The following is a 5,180-nucleotide window of genomic DNA, read 5'->3' as shown; positions in this document are numbered from 1 at the left end:
TTTTCGGACACGGGACACGTGCCCCCTCCCGAGCCAAGTCTCGCCCTTCAGCGCCGCCGGCCTCGGGACCCGCCCCTGCTGGTCCCCCTGGGAAGTACATAGCATTCCCCTCCCCAATGGCCATCCAGTCCTCGCAGGGACTGTAAAGACTTCCGGTCTGGAGCCCAGGCCTGGCGAGCCTTCCTTCCTCTTCGTTGGCCGCTCGTAGCTTCGAGTCTCCGTTTGAGTTAAAGCAAAGGGGCGGGGCTTGGTGACGCGCTTCCGCCGGGTTGCGTAGCAGCGGTGGGCGGGGCCGAGGGCCGTCTCACCCAGCGGCGAGTGGTCGGAACCTTCCTCCCTCTCCTTCCCTTCCCCTTCCCCTCCCAGGAAAGGCTGGGACTTGGCACCGGGGCTGTCCCGTGGCCGCGGCGGCCTCAGCTCCCGCCGGGCTGGGGTACGGAGAGTCCGACCGCTTCCAGGGCGGTGCGTACTGCGCCTGCGCGGGCTCCTCAAAGGGTGTGGGAAGGGAGGGGGCGATGTCCCAGGGGCATCGGGGCCCGGGTTCGAGATGTTGGAGGTCAGGGTAAGGGATGGGAGTAAAGGTGGAAAATGGAGGCAGGGAGCAGCCGTGGGGAGGAGTCGCGGGGTGAGAAAGGGGCGCAGGAGGGTGGATGGCTGGGGAGGCTAGTGGAGCCTGGAGGAGCGCGGGAGGGAGGGAGCCTGGGCGGGCTGCAGGGCGGGGAGGAGGGGGTCGGGGGGAACAACGTGGTGTTTAAATGGGCCATGATTGACGGGCCGGGAGGAGAAGAGAGCGTTCTGGGGGCCAGCCAGGGCCGGGGCGGCGGAACCTGAACCCCCGCCCTCGAAGCGCCATAGCTTGGCTCGTCTCCCGCGCCTTGTCTTTGGCAGCCTTGTCTTCCTCCTTCATTCCTTCCCCCCTCCCCTCTCCCCCTCCTTCATGAAGGAATCTCACATTCCTTACATCCCTGCCCGGGGTTTTTGGCCAAGCCCTCTTCTCAGGCTTCACACACCGGAAAGCCTTCCCCAGCGCGGGACACGGGGGAAATTGAGGCGTGGGGAGGAGGGAGTGCAGGAGCAGGAAGCCGAGGTCGGGGGAGGGGGGGCGAGGGGCCGAAAGACGTCGTCCCCGTTCAGAAAGGACTTCGTTCCACCGAATAGCAAGTGTGGCTGTTCTTGTGGCCACCGGGCCACGTTCTCGGAGGCCGGGCTGTGATGGGAGAGGCTCATCCCTCCCTGTACAGGTGGTTTTAGAGTCGACAATAGGGCGAGAGGCGAGAGTGTTCAGCTTCCTGGCGGATCGTTTTCTCCCGATAGGAATGGAGTTGACTGGTGGTAGGGAATCCGAGTGATGCAATCATGTTCCTACCCTGTGCGTCCAGCTGCCTTGGTGGCGGGGCCTGGTTTCCAGTCACTGAAAAGAAGGATCAAGCTCCTGCCAGGCATTTCCTCACTGGCCCTCCGCGCTCTAAGCCTATTTTGCGCTGTTACTACAGATGCCTTACCTGAGCAGAGCCGTGTTTCGTATGCTTTCACATGTATTATGTCATTTGCCTTTTCATGTAAGGGAGATGAGGCAGGTGATCATTTTCCCTGCGGGACAGAAGGGTGGCATGGCTTGCTAAAAGTCATACAGTTGGCAAAGCTGGGACCAGAACCTCAGTCTCCTGACTCCTGGCCCTCCTCTCAGTTGAAAAGTCCTGTTTTGTTCTGGCCAAGGGAGAGTCAAAGTAGGACTGATTCTCCCAGCATGGGCAACTATTTGGTTTCTGAGACGGGAACTTGTCGCTAGAAGACGGAGCAGAGCCAACCACACTGGTTCCTGGAAGCATTTCGCGAGGTACAGGGCATGTGCCAGGCCGTGGGACATAGGTATTGTCAAAAGGGAAGAGCATTATACCCTCCTCTGTATTGTGGGTGGCAGACACGTTATCAACTTACCCCACCCCCAACCACAGGGGAGAGAAAGTGGTCTGACATTTCGCCTTTATCTCTGAGCATAAAAACTAATGAGCATGTGTACCAGACTTAGAAGATGAAATGGCCCCCTTTTTATGTATAGAAATCATCATCCTATTCCTTTTTAACACAGCCCTTAATCTCTTGATGGTGAGGAAAGTAGTTTGAATGGTTGCTATTCTCCTGCAAAGTGTTGAATAGCTCTTAGCCTCGTTCATCTGAAACCTGGTCTCCCTCTACTTGGTTCCATCCTTTTAGCAACAGGTGTCTGGTCAGCCTCATCATACTGCTACCTCTAGTCTTCCCAGTTGCCCACCCTGGAATAATTTCCCAATTCACTGCCTCTATGTTTTTAAAAAGCCTGGTCCCCTCAGGAGTACATTCTTGCTTGGGAAGTTGAAATGCATCTGTACCAACATTCATGAGTATCTTCATCTTATGAAATAGTATTTTCCAACTGGAGGATAAGACCAGAATTCTTTTTACATGAAATAATTTATGTGAAAGCACTTTGGAAACATGAAAGTATTATACTGTGCATGTAAGGTATCATGGATCTAGGCATTATACAGCCACAAAGTTAGAATTATTGACATTACTGGTAGTTGTGTACACAAAATAAAAGAATCCTTGTTGCCCTGGCTGGCGTGCTCAGTGGTTAGAGCGTTGGCCCTCGCACCTTAAGGATCGCGGGTTCTATTCCCACTCACACATTGATGTTTCTCTTTTTCTCCCCCGCTCCTCCCACTCTCTAAAAATCAATGGAGACGGCCGGTGTTGCTCAGTGGTTGGGCATTGACCCATGAGCCAGGAGGTCACAGTTTGATTTCCAGTCAGGGCACATGCCAGGGTTTTGGATTCGATGCCAGTAGGGGGCGTGCAGGAGGCAACTGATCAATGATTTTCATCATTGATGTTTCCCTCTCCCTGCCTCTCTCTGAAATCATTTTTTAAAAATCAATGGAAAAAAATATCCTCGGGTGAGGATTAACAAACAAACAAAAAAAGAATCTGTCTACTTCACATTTCTCCCCTTTTCTACCTTTCTTCTCGTCCCTCCCCCCCGCCCCCCCTCAGGTATGTTTGAATCTCTTAGACTTAGACCATGCATGTGATTCCTTACCTAATGATCTTGCTCCTTAGAGGGGAGTCCTACATGTTTAGCACAGAAACCTTAATAGAGTTGTCTCATACTCCGCACTCAACCACCAGATCCAAGTCTGTCCAGTCTTACTGCCAAGTGGAGGTAGTTCCCCTGACTCACCTTTTTCTTCCTTGTTTCTATTAATAGAGTGCTCCTGATTGTGACATCACATCCATCCCCTTGGTGATGGAGCTTGTCGCTGAGAAGGAAGATTCAGTTGGAGAATAGCCAACAAGATGGGCTACTGGGAGCGTCTCCTGAGTGGCACTGAGTGGAGGCGTCAGGGGGTTGGAGCCTTGTGAACAGGGAGCCTGTCCCCCAACACTTGGAAGGTAAAGAGCCTTGACTTAGGGTCCCATTCCAGGCTTCACCCTCTTCTCTGCCAGCCTGGGTTGCTTCTGCTTAAGGGGCCTTTTCCTTGTGTGTCTGGTTGTTTATAGTAATTGGGGCTGGAGACTCCTCAGCCCTCTGCACATGTGTTGTATTCAGGGCAGAGAGAAAAATCAGCAGAAGGAAGCCTACAGCACACATACCTGGCTTTTACCCTTATGCTTTTGCCAAGAATTGGTGACAGTGTGCCCAGTCACCCTAAAATACTAATGTTTCTTATGTAATGTTTCTCTTGAGTGAGGGTGTGGATGTGTGTGTGTGTGTGTGTGTGTGTGAATGTGCATGGTTTGCATACCTGTACATGGGTTCGAGAAACACTGAATAAGGGAGGATAAATGTTCAAGTTTCTTTAGGAACAAACTTTCTTGAATTCCTAGCTCTCTCTAGGGGTAGACCAGAGAAAACAACTGCCGCAATAAAGTTAAAAGGGTATAGGAAGGGGTCTCTTGTATTTTTATTATTAATGCTGACTAGGAAGAGAGAGAGAAAGAGAGATGGAGAGAGAGAGAGAGGGAGAGAGAGAGAGAGAGAGAGAGAGAGAGAGACCTAATGTAACAGTGAGGAAGGAAAGTAGCACAATTAACCTGGTTTGGTTCTGGCCTGCAGGATAACAGATGGGGAAATGCAGTTTTGTTTGTTTGTTAATCCTCACCTGAGGATATTTTTCCATTGATTTTAAGAGAGAGTGAAAGGGAGGAGGGAGAGAGAAACATCGATGTGAGAGAGACACATTGATTGGTAGCCTCCCACACACACTCCGACCAGGGCCAGGGATTGAGCCTGCAGCAGAGGTACATGCCCTTGACTGGAATTGAACCTTCAGTCCAACACTCTTACCGCTGAGCCAGACTGGCTAGGGCAGGAATGCAGTTTTCAGTTTGGGTTTAGGATGTTCAAATCAGGGAGGCTGGGAGAACTCCTACAATCCTGAAGGGACACCTCAGCGCTACTTAAGTTCAGCTCCCCAAGTTCAGTGAAACCTTTTCCTATTCCACAACTCAAGGAGAATATCGAGGAAACTGCTTCCCATGGCTGTGGTTACTGGCTGTGACTCTAGAGGATGCTATGGTTTCAGTTTTATTAAGGCTCCTGTCCTCAGGGCAGAGAGCCGTGAGTTCTTGTGAGGCATCCCCTTGGGGGTGATATCCTGCCCCTTGAAGATGCCACAGCTGTGTTGCGAGTCCCAAAGAGTAGAAGGAATAGTCAAGGCATCTCAGCTATCAGCTTGACTGTCAGCCTAGGGCAGTGATGGCGAACCTTTTGAGCTCGGCGTGTCAGCATTTTGAAAAACCCTAACTTAACTCTGGTGCCGTGTCACATATAGAAATTTTTTGATATTTGCAACCATAGTAAAACAAAGGCTTATATTTTTGATATTTATTTTATATATTTAAATGCCATTTAACAAAGAAAAATCAACCAAAAAAATGAGTTCGCATGTCACCTCTGACACGGGTGTCATAGGTTCGCCATCACTGGCCTAGGGGCAGGGCAAGGAGCTGGCTTCCAAGGTTGTATAGATCCATGTCAACATCTGTTTCCCATAGATGATAAATAGGGAATACCCTAATCATATTGGAAATCTAAATGGCCCCTTAACGATTGAGGCTGTACCACTGAGAGAATGCATTTATAGGAGGGTAGATAAAACGGGTGAATACGCAGATAACGGGAGGTGGGGTGAGGGGGG

At 51.1% G+C, this 5,180-nt stretch overlaps 1 protein-coding gene across 3 annotated transcripts in view; it reads left to right on the top strand.

The window, feature by feature from the left end:
• The first annotated feature begins 285 nt into the window (after positions 1-285).
• The window catches only part of RNF41 (ring finger protein 41, E3 ubiquitin protein ligase), a 20,552-nt gene continuing 15,657 nt past the window's right edge, over positions 286-5,180 (top strand). Inside the window, exons 1-2 of one of the 3 annotated variants that reach the window (XM_005876734.2) lie at positions 286-462; positions 3,248-3,432. The gene's annotated coding sequence lies outside the window, so the exon portion shown is untranslated. Of the gene's footprint in view, positions 463-490; positions 563-3,247; positions 3,433-5,180 lie in introns of those variants that run through there. The other 2 variants (XM_005876735.2, XM_014548120.1) reach the window with 2 other exon arrangements.

This window comes from Myotis brandtii, unplaced genomic scaffold (genome assembly GCF_000412655.1).
Source record: "Myotis brandtii unplaced genomic scaffold, ASM41265v1 scaffold496, whole genome shotgun sequence".
Lineage (NCBI taxonomy): Eukaryota > Metazoa > Chordata > Mammalia > Chiroptera > Vespertilionidae > Myotis > Myotis brandtii.
This window is presented reverse-complemented; position numbering and strand designations above follow the sequence as displayed.